Raw genomic sequence first — 15,656 nt, forward strand, 5'->3', positions numbered from 1 at the left:
TAAAGCCTTAAAACCAAGTGAGTTCATTTCAAAACTATTTCAGATACTTTTAAATTTTACTTGAATGTATTTTAGGAAGAGACCATATGATTATTTTCTGTGTCCCATCTGTGGGCTTGAATCACAGACTGCATGTAACTTTCCATTTAACTCAAGATTTTAATTCATATCACACAGGCAAGATTTGGATTATCCTATCCCAAGTGCCACAGCATTCATGAACTGATGCTCTCACAGCATCTCCTATTCAGTACTGAAGTTACCTTAGCAGAGATCACTCTCAAGAAAGGACTAGAGAAAGGACTAACCCACCAGGAATAAAGAACAACTGTAAAGGTGCAAGAAAAGAAGAAATTAGGATTGCCTCAGATTACACAAGAGTATATTCAACAATTGCAAGAAGACATGAATACTTAAGCACTACATAAATTGAACCTTACAGTGAAGATGCTAAAACCAGGCTTTCAAGTTTTAACATGTGATGGTTTGGGTGTAACCTGCCCCCCACACACTTAAGAAAATAACCCAGACTAGACTCAACCAAGCTGGCAATTAAAATGGAGCTTTATATATTCATCTTAGCACAATCTACAAGCAGATATTTACAACAGATACACCTAGAGACAGAAATAGACAAGTTAAAAAGCAATACAGAAACACAACAGCCCTCCCAGAAACCAGAGTCCCCAGGAGGGGCTCCCAACCACCCTTCCACCTCATTCCCACTCCTATGCCTTATCCCAGACTGGGCCTTATGTTCAAGGTGAGTTTGGAGAATCAGCCAGGGGGGTTAGGGAACAGAGGGAGTAGTTACACAGACAGCAGGTTAGGAGAGGCAGCCAGAGCGAGCAACTCACTTATCTATATTTCTGTTCTTGTTTTCATCCATCTCAGCAAGTCTATGAGTGCAGCAGACATCACCATTTTTCCCTTTCACAGCCTATAATCTAATTCTTCTCACCAAAATATTCCAGCACAAACTAGCACAAGGTTGAGTGAAAACAGGGACAAATACAATTCTTTTCACAGCCTATCATCTAATTCCTCTCACCAAAACATCCCAGATAGGCTTAATCTAGCACATCACACAACAGAATCTTAGAATGCTTTGGGTTGGAAGGGACCTTAAAGATCATCTAGGTCCAACCGCCCTGCCACAGAGAGGGACAGCTTCCTCAAGGCCCCATCTAACCTGGCCTTGAACACCTGGGACGGGGCATCCACAACCTTTTTTGTGTCTCTCCACCCTCACTGTAAAGAATTTCTTCCTAATCTCCAATCTAAATCTGCCCTCCTCAAGTTTCAATCCTTTTCCTCTCTTGTAAAAAGTCCCCATGCATACTTTCTTGTAGGCCATCAAAAGCTGTCTTATAAATATCTTTAAAACTATGCAGGTTTCCATGCAGTGCATTCAACTTCTGCTCACCCATTTACCACTTCTCATTGTCAGACACTGAAGAATAGGTAAAAAAATTATAGGGAATCATTGCATTTCTGCTCCAAGTTGTTAATTATTCCCTGTCATACACATGGCACTTAAGCTGTCAATATGTAATTCCATTAGAGTACAGATCTCATCTCTAGCTTGTGTTTACACTCATTTGAGATGCAGCAATAAAAAATAAATATACCATATCCTAATTACTTTCATTGTGCTGTCTAACAAACAGTTTCTTGACTCAAACTTGCAATCTCTGTTTGCAGACAGCAGCAGAGAATAAAGACACAAGTCCTTTCATTTTGTCGGACACAACGCTAGACACCAAAGACTTCCAAGTAAGTTACTGCAAGCTTTGATATTGCCCAAGCTTAAAGAAAATCAAAGAAACAAACAACAAAAATATAATCTCCAGAAGCAATAAATTCAGTTTTCTGGATGAAGCAGAGGACTGTTCAGTGCAGACTTCTGGGAATAAGTATCTGCCACAGTACTCAAGAATTCAAACAGCATCATGGTTAACCAGTAGGTATCTATATATGCTTAGCTATGTAACTGGGACACTGCCAAGTGAAGCCTGGATTAGCACAGAAGTGAAATGCAGTGACTTCACTGTCATTCAGAAACTGCTGGCCCAGCACTTGCAAGGCCTTTCCCAGCCTTGGGAACTGAAATGTTCCCCAGCTCATCCAGTACTGCATCCAGTTCTGGAGTCCCTGGGACAAGAGGGATGTGGAGATGCTGGAGCACGTCCAGAGAAGGGCCAGGAGGATGCTCAGAGGGCTGCAGCAGCTGTGTTATGAAGACAGGCTGAAAGAGTTGGGGGTGTTGAGTCTGGAGAAGAGGAGGCTCCGAGGTGACCTTCTTGTGGCTTTCCAAGGATCTGAAGAGGGCCTCCAAAAAAGCTAGGGAGGGACTTTTTAGGCTATCAGGGAGTGACAGGACTAGGAGGAATGGAGCAAAGCTGGAGATCAGTAGGTTCAGGCTGGACATGAGGAGGAAGTTGTTCAGCATGAGAGTGGTGAGAGGCTGCAATGGGTTACCCAGGGAGATGGTTGAGGTCCCATGGCTTGAGGTGTTCAAGGCCAGGCTGGATGAGGCTGTGGGCAGCCTGCTCTAGGGTAGGATGTCCCTGCCCATGGCAGAGGGGTTGGAACTAGAGGATCCTTGTGGTTTCTTCAAACGCCAACTAATTCTATGATTGATCCCCATACTCTCACTACTCACCTCTCCCATACATCCATTTCCCAGTCTGCCCTACTGTTACTGCATGTCAGTAACATGAAGCCAGATCAACTCTAACAGCCAATCAAGAAGATATGAGCTAGTGATAACCCAGAAAATAGACTGCAAAGCTGTCATTGACAGACCTAGGAGTGGATGAGGTCCAGCATACTCATCACCATTAAGTACCAGAATGGCCACACTGTAAGGTTACACAATCACACATACACCGTTTATAGAAAACACACAAAATGCAGTTTAAACCAAGCTCAAACAGAACCACTGAATCCAGACCGTCAGGATACAGTGTTGCAGGGGTTTTAAAAGCATCTCTCTTCTACTTCTGATAGTGCATAATTAATTTCTCTGCTTAGCAGAATTTTTTCTCCATAAGGGTCACGAAGAACATCCTTCACAAAAACATCACTGACAAACATTAATCAGCTCCTGCAGCAAGCAGCATACAGTGACCAGCTATCTTTGCAGTTGCTTAAGTAGGGAATTGCCCTAAAAATGAGAAAAGCTGCTCCTCAGATCTTCAAGAAGAGAGCACAAAGCTGCCTGCCATCGTCCCCTTGCTGCTCACCAGACAGCAGTTTGGAGCTGTTCTTCCACGTAAGGTACTTAAACAGAGCTGTTAGTTTGGAAATAGAGTTTGCTCCCCCATTCCTATGATACCGGATGAAACAGCAGACAAATTTGTGGTCACCTGGTGACAGGCCAGAGCCAACGATATCCATGTGCTATCTCTCCGAGCCCGGGAACTGTCCAACAGCTCAGCAGAGCTCATGAAGCAGGCTCATGGGATAGCTCCCAAAACACCCAAACCTTATATGGCAGAATCTGCCTCTTATGAAATGCAACCAAATGCCAGATGGAAGATGGCAATCACTGAGACAAGGATGCTACTTCTCATGATACAAGGAGCGGGGAACCAGGCACATAGAAAATACTACAATCAACTATTCGAATGATACTGCCACACTGGGAATAATATTTCTGTGTTCATGATATGTACCACACAGAATGTAATAACAAAGCAATAAAGGACTGCAGGGTTGCAGCTCATCCAACAGATAACAACACTGAAACCCTCCAGTGCTTGTGCACTGAACCATAGTTTGCATGGAAACCATGAAGAATCTTTGTTCAATTGGAAGTACACAACAAGGAACCATGTGAATGAAGCAAGACAAACAATGACCTGGATTTGCTGGAATGCCCATGAGTTACCATGATAAGAAGTCTGTAAGACGGACATAGAATCAACCAGGTTGGAAGAGACCTCCAAGATCACCCAGCCCAACCTAGCACCCAGCCCTAGCCCATCAACTAGACCGTGGCACTAAGTGCCCCATCCAGGCTTTGCTTCAACACCTCCAGGGACAGCAACTCCACCACCTCCCTGGGCAGCCCATTCCAATGCAAATCACTCTCTCTGCCAACAACTTCCTCCTAACATCCAGTCTAGACCTCCCCTAGCACAACTTGAGACTGTCCCCCCTTCTTCTGTTGCTGCTTGCCTGGCAGAAGAGACCACCTCCACCTGGCTACAGCCTCCCTTCAGGTAGTTGTAGACAGCAATGAGGTCAGCCCTGAGCCTCCTCTTCTGCAGGATGCACACCCCCAGCCTCTCCTTACAAGGCTGTGCTCCAGGCCCCTCACCAGTTTCGCCACCTTTCTCTGGACACATACCAGTACCTCAACATTTCTCTTGACTGGAATAGCCCAGAACTGGACACTTCACTCAAGATATGGCCTGACCAGTGTTGAATACAAAGGAAGAATAATCTTCCTTGTCCTACTGGCCTCACTGTTCCTGATCCAGGCCAGGATGCCATTGGCTCTCCTGCCCACCCAGGCACACTGCTGCCTCATCTTCAGCTACTATCTACCAGTACCCCCAGGTCCCTCTCTGCCTGCCTGCTCTCAGCCACTCTGTCCCCAGCCTGTAGTGCTGCTTGGGGTTGTTGTGGCCAAAGTGCAGAACCCTGCACTTGGCCTTGTTAAGTCTCATTCCATTGGCCTCTGCCCACCTATCCAGACTGGCAAGGTCCTTCTGGAGGGCTCTCCTACCCTCCAATAGATCAACACCTGCTCCTAGCTTGGTGCCATGCTTCTCACACAGCCCTCCCAGACCTCCAAGCAGTCCTAGCCACACAGTCAGTCTTAAGCCCCGTCACTTCAGCCACTTTCTTTAGAAAATGGTGTGGGCTTATTCAGCAGATATCTGTGCTAATGGGTATTTATATAAAAGCAGGGCTATTTTATCCATAAATCTGTACCCAAATCTAACTGCCTAACAACCAATACACTAAATACAAGCACCAATAGAAGTAGTGGGCTGTTTTTTTCTCTCCCAGTGAACAACCTCAGCAAGAACACTATTTTAGTGCTTAAACATCATCTTCACATTATGAGGACTCACTACCGGTTTACTCAGATGGTGCCTGAAACTGTTCCATCAGGAGTATTTTTCTCCTGAAGTCCTTCCCAAGCACCTTCTGAAATCTTTCTTCCACCTTTGTCTTTTTACAGAGTTTCTTTTCCCAGTATCTCAAATGTTTTGTTCAGGCTACAACATGAAACAAAACCACAATGTCTGAACTAAATAAGGTAGTACTTCAGCAGTGACTGAAAGCATTGCAGCCTTTCTGTAACTTTACTTCAAACCTTTTTTCTGTTCCTCCTCTTTCTCTGCCTTTCAGAATGCACTGTTTCAGGGAATTCATTTGAACCAAGACTGTGTCCTTCTGTGTTGCAAGGTATTCTCTTGATGATAGACAAAACAGGCTGAAGAGAAACAGCAGTCTGTGTCCCTTCCTCAGGCAAACACCCATCACAGCAAGGTCTGCTCGTTTGAAGTTCCAAGTAAAATTAAGAAGTCCAGAATTTCTCTCTGTTCATCTTTAGGCTAAGATCACAGTCTTGACCTCACTAATGTAAACCCCCAACAGCAGCATTTCAGAGTAGTCATTCCCAGTATGAGCCAGCACAGCTCAGAGAAGAGCTTTATACACAAGAGGGCCTGATGGGCTCTTCAGTGATGAATGCTGTCACTGGTGCTGCAGCATCCTAATTGAGATGCAATGCTGCTCTGCTTGACCATAGAATCAACCAGGTTGGAAGAGACCCCCAAGATCATCCAGTCCAACCTAGCACCCAGACCTGTCCAATCAACTACCCTCAAAAAAACCCTCCAAAGAGTCTTCCAGGACAAAGTTCCTCCCAAAACCAACTACATCCTTAGCCTGCATTTCCAGTACAGACTACAGAGCAGAGGAGGCTGAGGTTTGCTCCCTTCTGGTGTCTCCAATATCAGCCACGGATTCTGGGCAATTACATCGAGCAGGTCTCTGACAACAGTGCAAATACAGTCTACCCACAACTCTAGGTCGCCCTTCTCAAATGCTCTAATAGCTTTTTCCTTCTCATGTGATTCCAGGAAGAACAGATCTCTCTTTCTGCACCCAAAGCTAAACATTTGTGCATATGTGTCATACAACAGGTCAGGCAGATTATATATATACACAAAGCAGATAGTACTTGACTTCAGTTCTTACTCAGAGGCTTGCTACCAGCCATTAAAGCACTTCTTCTAACTTCTTTTGTGCTGCAGCTTGGAAAAAAAAAAATGCAGTCACGTAGACAAAGAACAGCATGCAATCCTAACAGCTAGGAAACACAGAAAGCCATTGCCAACAGGATTATACAAACTATCTGAACTGCCAAAAGACAAATCAAATCCTATCATTTCCAAGACAGTATTTATTGTAAAATCTCTTAAAACAAACCACCTAAGCATCCCAAGTTGCAGGAGCATCTCCCAAGCTTTTTAGGCACTCAGTGTATCCTTCCCCCAAAAGACTGCATATCAACAAGTACATCAAATAGAATGCTCCATCAGTAGGAAAATGAACAATAAATATCTACAAGGTATGTTGGGTTTTCTCCTTCATCAATCAGTTGATTAGTTATTTTTAATTAAAACAAGAAGGTTTGATTGCAGAATTATGAGCAACAATCCTTTCTACTTTAAGGATTACTTTCTGTGCTTCTCATACTGAATTCATAAACTATTAATAGGACAAAATTAGCAAGCCTAGTTTTAAGACTCAAGCAATCTTTTGGCTAGCTCCAAATACCAAGCTTTAACTAGTCACAGTTAGACATCTGCATGCATTAAGTACTCAGAAGTACATGCTAATTTGCTATTAGTTCAGTTTTAAGCTAGACACTCTAAGATTAGAGGCAAAATACCTCGTTCACACAACAGCAATGCCTCATTTTGCCAGAGGTCTGTTAAGCTTACTTGAAGCTATGAAGAAGTTTCAAAACCCACCTTCACTTGCTAAAAAGCTTTGGTTTGCCAGATCAATGAGGTTTATATCAGAGTTACTGTTACAGCTGAACTGAGACCAGAATTTACATCATTTTCAGGCTTTGATGCTTAGACAGATAGATGCTCTGATACAAACATTATAAAGAAAAGAAGTGAATAAAACAAACAAGTAAAGCTAGCACTTGCACTGTTTTCCTGTTTCAGTACATTTTAGCTAAGGCAAGATTGTATGCAAAAAATTGACTAAATGCATGAAAGGAACAATGTGAAGCTACTGGTTTTGTTTCCTTTGCCTGTTTGCTAACAAACAGTTTAACAACAAATGAGTCCCCATATTTGATGTTCACAAATTCCTTAAACTACAAAGTTGCATAGAGTACTGTGAGGATGCAAAGTAGTAATAAGCAAGAGAGACTTGAAGCATCCTACTTTAAGATGCCATCCCCGTAAGCACGAATGTAGCTCTTGATGAATACATAGTAAAAAAGGAATCTGGACATTTACAGCCCTTTTCCAATATCCATATTCTTAAACCCTGATAAAGTTCCACATCTCTGAATTCTGTCCCATGTCTGCTTCTGAAGCACAAAACTGAACCCACCAATAGGGTTCACATGCATTCAACCAGTACTGTGGTTGTCCCTGCAAGTATCCACCAATGTACTGACAACCATGAGCTATCCTGTAGGATCAACATTGCAGATACCCAGTGCAGCAGCTCAGATTTTGTGCTTCAGCCTTCCGTGGGAGTACAGAAAAAAAACCCAACATGCATAACAAGTAGATTTGTGAGGCACCATGCACACATTTAGACAGCTGTTCCAATGATGTACACGGTACATGAAGGACCAACAGAAAGTTGGCTATGTCCTGGAAAAGCTGACTGAAGCTACCTGCAAAAGGCACACTGGATTAGTACTCTTCTTCAAAGATATTTAGAAGGTTGCTCAAATAGCTATTCCCATTTTAAGAGGGGGATTATACACTCCTACATTTTTCCAAATATACCTGCATATTGTGAAATTAAAATTACAGAAACATTATCTCTTGTAGCAGGACTTGAAAAGCTGCACTATTAAACTTTGAACAATAATTTAAGCAAGGCTGACGTGAGTTTAAAATATCCCTTTACTGATCTACGGTCTTGATCCTGAAAATTGTGTTTCAACTACAGTCACTGTGCCTTCCAGAGGGTGGCATAAGGAGGCCTGCCAGATCACCAGCAGCTGAAGTGAGCAGGTAGATGCAGTAGTCCCCAGTTGGCAAGACACCTTCCTGAAGTTTTGTGCCACACCAAAAACTCTGAATCAGGATGGATCTCCAGTGTAACAGTACACACTAGGTTATCAGCGTGATAAACCTGTCACTCCTGCTGCAGTACACACACATTCCCATCACCTCCTTAGGAGGCTGAGAAGCAGCACTTCATTTACATGATGTGATTGACTAGCCATGCAGATTGAGCATTGCTGGGAAGCAGGAGGAGATAGCATCTCCCCGAGAGAACTGCATTTGGAAGAGATACAGAGCAGGAACAGTTTGCATTCATTCCCAGTTTGTTACGTGGGATCTTGAGAACATTTCCTTTATCACTTCAACTATACAGTTCGATTTTATTTTTAAATCTCTCCTTTTCCCCCAGCTTCCAACCGTCAGAAAGCAAAGCAGTTCTCAAAGGGAAAACCACATTCCTGCATCGTCCCTGGAGAGCAGTCTGATAATTTTACATGTCACAACTCTCCTTCTATTAGGAGGATGGGTGGGAACAAACAAGGACACGTTTTCTCTGTAACTTTTAATGATGGGAGGTGGGAGCGACCTGCCTCGAAAACACAGGGGGTTCCCCCACACCTCGGTATATCCTCGATGAGTTAACGGGAATTGACTTACACCTAACCACCCCTCTCACCACAACGCACCTCACTCTAAATCACATCCACACGACTGTCATTAATGCCCACTGGTGAAACATGTAAAGCGGCTGTGAAGCATACGTTTCCCAGTATGTGCCCCTCAGATGACACCACCCACATGCCCATCTTATTCTTCCAGAGATAATCGTGTATTCCCTATGCTGTAGTCCACGAGGATGGCTTCAACATGCATCCCTCAAGTTCGAGGAACATTTAAAACTCAGAGCTCTGATCAGGCATGGCAAAAGATAAACCCCTCCAGGGCGTGCAAAAGGCAGTCATCGGAGTCACATCGCCTACCTGGAGCCGTGGGGCCAGGGTTGCTCTGTTGCTCCCGCTCTCCGTCCACTGATGTAATCCCACTCCAGAAGCATTCACGGGGCTTTCCCAGCCCGAGAAGGTGTTTCCCCACAGCTTTACAGATACAATGTTAGGAGCTTGCACCCTCTCCTCCTCAGATCTCCCCTGTGCTTCAAGGGCTGAGACAGTCAGGGGAAGGCAGCAGAATCGGTGCCCGGCATCACTCCACTTTCTCGAACGAGCTAGGAAAAGATAATGTACCACCAGCCCTTCTCCTGCGCCACGTATTATAGCAGCAGAATACTAAACGGTTCCTTTATTTCACTGATTACCGTATGCTGATATTAAAGCCTAAACATCTCAGTTATTCCACTATCCCTTTCCAATTAACCCTAAGTTTTCAAGCAATACGACGATACTTAAGGTCACCATTTCTCCTCTACCTGGCGGCAGGGACCGATGGAGGAGGAAGGGAGGAGATGAGTGTTCGTCCTCTCTGGTGGAGACTCTCCCGGCTCCGGGCGTGGAGCCGTGCCCCCGGAACGAGGGAAGTCTCCACGCTGGAGCACCCCGCCGAACCGCGGCAGTCCAGCTCCACCCCTCCCCCGTACCATGCCCAGATGCAGAGCTCCTCTCCCCCCGACTTACCCCACTACCTCCAGCCGCTGAGAAACTTTCTGCTGCTGCGAGGAGCAGCGAGGGGCCGGCAGCTGGAAGCCGGTGGCAGTGCCTGCCACCCTCTCGCAGCTTGTGCCGCCGCCCGCTCCGTGTGGGGCCAGCGCTACCGCCGCCGCTCCGCCTGCCGCTGCCCAGCGCCGGCTGCGGCTGCCTACGCGGTGCGGGGCGGGTGTGTGTGTGTGTGGGGGGGGAGGGCGCGCAGAGGCGGGATGCAAACTTCGAGGTTCGCTGGCGGAGCGGCGGAAGGGGCCGGGAGGCGGCGTAGGCTCAGGCAGGCGCCCGGCGCTGCGCGTCTCCCGACTCGGGGAGTGCGGCACAAACGGTGCGCCGCAGCTGAGGGGCTGCAAGAGCTGATTCTCCGCTTTAGGAAGCGGGGAAAAAGAAGTAGAGAGGGAGGAAGAAGGATCAGTGGACGAAAAGGGAAGGAAAATTAACCAACTGAGCAACTCAGCGAGCATTTGCAAGGGCTCCGGCCGTCGCTGCCTCGGCAGCAAGGTTCTCCTCCGGGATACAGCAGCCCTGCTGTGTCCCTTTCCCTAACAGCGCTGCTCCGACTACGACGAGCCCACCCAAGGAGGGGAGCGACCGGAGCACAGGTCCACCATGCCTACACCGGGAGCGCTTAGCGCCGCCGGGTTCCGGGCTCGCTTGCTCGCTCCTTCCTTGCCTCTAGGCTCGCCCTGGCCGTGCCAGTTGACGCCCCGCGGCACGGGCGAGAAAGCCTCCGTCAAAACCCCTCTCGGCACTGATTGATGCCAACTAAAAAGGGCCGCCGCGCACCGGGTGTGGGGTCTTTACCTGCTGGTGGTGCCGTATCCCCGAATGCCACCTGTAGGCCTTTTTTTCTGGCAAGAGGAATGCCTCAGCTACCGCCTCGCCGAATCCAACCTACAAAGTTTGCGGTGGCGAATCCTGACCACAGGGACCTGTTGGTTGTCTGCTTGGCTCTGAGCGATGCTAGGCTGGCCCCGCAGCAGGCTCCTGCTCTTTGCCGAAGACATCCCGCATCAATCTGTGGCCAACCGCACCTGCTGCAGCAGCTCAAGAGGCCCCGCAACAGCAACTCTCTGGGTGCTACCTTAAAGGAGCATATCCCTCAATTTTTCAGCAAACAAAATCAAAACCGATTCAGCCATCTAGCACCAGTGCTAGAGCTCCCAGAGGTGAGCGACACCTAAGCCACTGCTGGTTTCAAATGCACATGTTCACTTTTTTACCGTTTGCCTTTCTGCTCCTCTCTGGGATAGGAAAGAACAGATACTCCTGCATCCCATTCTCCCCTGGGAGTGTTCCTAAGCAGTGTTATCCAGGGGAACGTACCATACTTGACTCAGCCTCTTAAATACCACCAAGCTCCCCTCTCGCCTTCGAATCCTTTTATTTGGCTCACCTGTATCCCTCCCTCATTAAACTACTGCGCCCAATTCCATCAACTCAACCACCAAGAGCTTTCAGTAAAACCTTTTCAAAAGGGAAGTAACAACTCCTGACCTTTACGGTGCAAATGACCATGTAAATCTTTACTGCCTCAATATCATCTCCGATCCAAATGTGAAGGCAGATTTATGAACCACACACTTTTCTGCACCGCAGCTGAATAATATCCGAGTTTCCCCAAGGATCATCAGATGAATCTGCTAAATCGTTTAGAATCCTAATAACTAAACCCAGCCTTCGGGACTATTTCTAGAGTGCTCAGAAGCTTAGTGACACTGGACATGGGGAAAGAGCAAGGAGTTTAATGTGAGGCTGACACCGCAGACGGGACGCTGCCAACTCTCACTATGTTTAGGTGCCCCTCTCTTGCGCGGTGCCATCCAAGCAACATTCACCGCCCGCAAGCATCTCACCGCGGCCGCGCTCGCTGAACCCGAAGCGCTGTCAGCGGCTTCTCGGTTACAGGGTTTCACACCTTCCTGGCAGGTCCCTCCTGCTTAGGGCTCCCGCTCGGGAATCCTCGATGGTAATGTCCTCTGACCCACCGTGGGTCATCCTCACCTCCTCCCCGCTGCGCTTCTTCTTGGCGGCCGCCGCCTTCTCCTCCAGCTCAGCGCCGCTCCCGAGTCGCGGCGGCTCCCGCGGGGTGGCACCCGGCAGACCCCGTTCGGCCCACTCCTTCCTCCTCCTTCGCGCCGCCGCCGCCTCCTCCTCCCTCGCCACTCAGCGCCGGGTCTCGGGAAGCCGGGGGGGAGAGAGGGAGGGAACGGAGCAGTGGGGAGGCGGCGCGGCTGGGCTGCCAAACGCGGGCGGATTGTGCCCCCCTCTCGGCCCGGAGTAGCGGGGAACTGCAGCCGCAGATAGCGCGCTGCGGCCTCCTACCAGCGCCGAGCGGTGGGTCCCTGCCATCCCCCGGCCGCCGCTTTAAGTGCCCGCTGTAGCAGCCGCGGAACCAAGCGACACGTTTCGTACAGCCTGACTATGGCTCCTATAACCTCGGCCGCTGATGTTGCCTGGGTCGGGGACACCAAATTGAAACAGAAACAGCAGTGAACTGCCACAGGTATGAACTCCACGAGTGGGATTAGTTTGCGGGTGGGGGGGATGCTGGCATGGGCTGAGAACAGGATGAAGTCAAAGCAGATATTAATTCTGGAAGCTGAAGGGGGAAGATGGTGTCAGCTCATTATCAGAAGCCTTGTTTAGGCTTCCACCAATCGCAATTACAATGCTTTTCACAAATGAGGTATTTGTGAAGATCCTCATGTGCTTCAGTAGGGGCCCCTGAGTTTTCCTGTAGTAATTTGTTTGCCTTAAATATGAGCATTTCATTAATATTTGAGCTTGGCAGGCTTTTCTGGTGAACTACCCACAGAAAGATCTCAAACAGGCTGGATCAGCAGCCTGTGGGACTGGGGCTCAGACGTTATTAATTTTTTACCTCCAGACATACAACCCAAACCACACACACTGAAATTCCTCCCCTGCCTTCGGAAGAGTATTAGCTTGAGTCCACAATCAATGCTGGAGTCCTCCACACAGTGCAGGATGCAAAGAACAATTGTTTTACCATAGAGGTCAAATCCCAACGTGCTTGCTCAAATGAAAACGCAAGCAGAGTAATGGTCAGAAAATAAATTCTGTTTAGATGGCTTTTTTTTTTTAGGGCTCTCTTAAAAAGTCGGTCTCCAACACAGCCAAGGGGAACTGACTCACCTTGAATATATCTGGTTTGTTCTGGGTTGAGTCTAGCATGGATCAATTCCTGATATCTTCCTGTGCAGTCTCCCCCCATACAGATCACTGCAATGGTGCAACTGTGGAGAGAGACATAAACAGGAATATGAGGTGGCACCTAAAATGTCTCTTCTACCAAAATAAAAAGTCCCCAAGTTCTCAAACCACCTACTTATGCTCTTTCTCTTGCAGCAACTTCACCTGACTCTGTAGTGTTCCAGTTCAACTCAATAAATCAACAGAAAACTAACATGGCAGAAAAAAACCCAGAGTTTTCCCTTCATCTTTAACAAGCCGTGTGGAATCACCAAGGAGTCTGATATGCAGCAAAGCTGCAGCAGAGCATGTTGGGAACAAGCAGGGCATGCAGGCAGTGCAGAACCAACCCTCTCAGCTGCCAGGAGCACTCTGTCACCCCCTGAACCTTTCTCAATTAGATCTGTGTAGGCCCTGAAAAAATTTCCTTAGATGAAGCCAGAATTTCATCCCACCTGCCCTCTTGAATCAAAAAACAAAACTGTTGATTTATGCTTTTCTCCCCTATAGAAGTGCTGAGAAGGTGAATTTTAACCCTGGTTATTAATTATTCTATAGGTAATTACATGACAATGAAGTCTATGAAAATAAGCTCACAGCTGAGGCCTCAGCAGCATTTCCAAGCATGCAGGTGAATGAAAAGCTGTTAAATGACTGTTACTCCTCTCTGCCTCCATGCCATATTTCCTTTTAAGTTCCTCAAATCAACTACCATAGTAAGATAAGGAAACACAGGGAGGTTGAGTTGAATTGGAGGGAAATATCTAACAATATTTGATCTGACTGTTTCACTTGCCACAGGTCCTGCATCTGGGTGGAGGCAATGCCAAGCACAAATCCAGGCTGAGCAGTGAGTGGCTGGAGAGCAGCCCTGAGGAGAGGGACTTGGGGGTGCTGGTGGATGAGAAGCTCAACAGGAGCCAGCAGTGTGCACTTGCAGCCCAGAAAGCCAACCAGATGCTGGGCTGCATAAGGAGAAGTGTGGCCAGCAGGGCCAGGGAGGTGATTCTCCCCCTCTGCTGTGCTCTGCTGAGACCCCACCTGGAGTACTGCATCCAGTTCTGGAGCCCCCATTACAAGAGGGATGTGGAGATGTCGGAGCGTGTTCAGGGAAGGGCCAGGAGGATGCTGAGAGGGCTGGAGCAGCTCTGCTATGGGGACAGACTGAGACAGTTGGGGCTGTTCAGTCTGGAGAAGAGGAGGCTTCTTATGACCTTCTTGTGGCCTTCCAGTATTTGAAGAGGGCCGCCGAAAAAGCTGGGGAGGGACTTTTTAGGCTATCAGAGAGTGACAGGACTAGGAGGAATGGAGCAAAGCTGGAGATCAGTAGGTTCAGGCTGGATATGAGGAAGAAGTTGTTCAGCATGGGAGTGGTGAGAGCCTGGAATGGGTTGCCCAGGAAAGCGTTTGGGGCCCCATGCCTGGAGGTGTTTAAGGCCAGGCTGGCTGAGGCTGTGTGCAGCCTGCTCTAGGGTAGGGTGTCCCTGCCCATGGCAGGGGGGTTGGAACTGGATGATCCTTGTGGTCCCTTCCAACCCTGACTGATTCTATGATTCTATGATTCTATAATTTCTTGCTACTGCTCTAAGTCACAAAGATATTACCAGAGACTCTTGTTTGCTTATAGAGGAGACCTACAAATGGGCAGAGCTCAGGAGCTTTTGTGCCAATGCAGTGTTCAGAAATTCTTGTGACAGTACACAATCTTACTGGAAAAGTAGTGCTTTCAACTACAAAAAGATTACATTTCTAAATCAAAATTTGGTGGGTGAATTTAATAAAAAAGCAGGAATTACAACCCTAGGGTGTCAATGCTCCATTAATTAAAGATTTACATGTGCTTACTTATCATTTAAATGACTCTGCCGTGTATTGATTCTCTAAAATTGAGAGTGAAGGAGCAGATTCGCCACCGTTTGTTTAGATATGGCTGCATTCACTAAGCTCCTGCCTTAAGCCTTGGCTTAATCTGTTTTACTATTCCAAGTAAGTGCTCACAGGGCAATACCTACTGTTACCTCCCTGCCTTCTCTTCTCTTCTAAAGAACACTTCATCGCAGGAAGAACGTGAAGAAACATTTGCAACATTTCTGATGTTTTTCAATGGCCAGTTCTACTGAGAATTTGTTCAAGGATCAATGAGCATTTTATACAAATACAATTAAACTTGTGAATATAATTCCCTCAAGCCTCAAATTAAGTTCTCCTAATCCATCACCTCCTAGTGCTACTGAAATGAATGGAAATTTGAATATTGATTTTAATGAAGGGAGGTTCAGCTCCTTTCTGTGCTGCTGGTCCATTTCAGGCCAGTTTCTTCTCTGATATTTACAGGCATAAATCCAGAGTGACTTCACTGACACAATCCAATTTCCCATCTTCTAAAACTTTAGAATCATAGAATCAGTCAGGGTTGGAAGGGACCACAAGGGTCATCCAGTTCCAACCCTCTTGCCATAGACAGGGATGCCCTACCCTAGATCAGGCTGCCCACAGCTTCATCCAGCCTGGCCTCCACAGCTGAAGAGACTTTGAAGAGGAAGAAACATCA

General features: G+C 47.2%; 1 protein-coding gene and 1 long non-coding RNA gene across 8 annotated transcripts in view; one reads left to right on the top strand and one right to left on the bottom strand.

Moving 5' to 3' along the window:
• The window catches only part of PCDH15 (protocadherin related 15), a 1,224,756-nt gene extending 1,212,782 nt beyond the window's left edge, over positions 1-11,974 (bottom strand). For 4 of the 7 annotated variants that reach the window (XM_064145003.1, XM_064145009.1, XM_064145013.1 and 1 more), the window contains exon 1: positions 11,894-11,974. The gene's annotated coding sequence lies outside the window, so the exon portion shown is untranslated. Of the gene's footprint in view, positions 1-9,217; positions 9,460-9,865; positions 9,929-10,693; positions 11,193-11,893 lie in introns of those variants that run through there. The other 3 variants (XM_064145004.1, XM_064145005.1, XM_064145006.1) reach the window with 3 other exon arrangements.
• A 41-nt stretch (positions 11,975-12,015) lies between these two features.
• On the top strand, positions 12,016-13,835 carry LOC135176187 (uncharacterized). Its single transcript, XR_010302568.1, has 2 exons — positions 12,016-12,395; positions 13,262-13,835. It is a non-coding gene; the product is annotated as an uncharacterized LOC135176187 (long non-coding RNA).
• Positions 13,836-15,656: the final 1,821 nt, after the last annotated feature.

Source organism: Pogoniulus pusillus, chromosome 6 (assembly GCF_015220805.1).
Source record: "Pogoniulus pusillus isolate bPogPus1 chromosome 6, bPogPus1.pri, whole genome shotgun sequence".
Taxonomy (NCBI): domain Eukaryota; kingdom Metazoa; phylum Chordata; class Aves; order Piciformes; family Lybiidae; genus Pogoniulus; species Pogoniulus pusillus.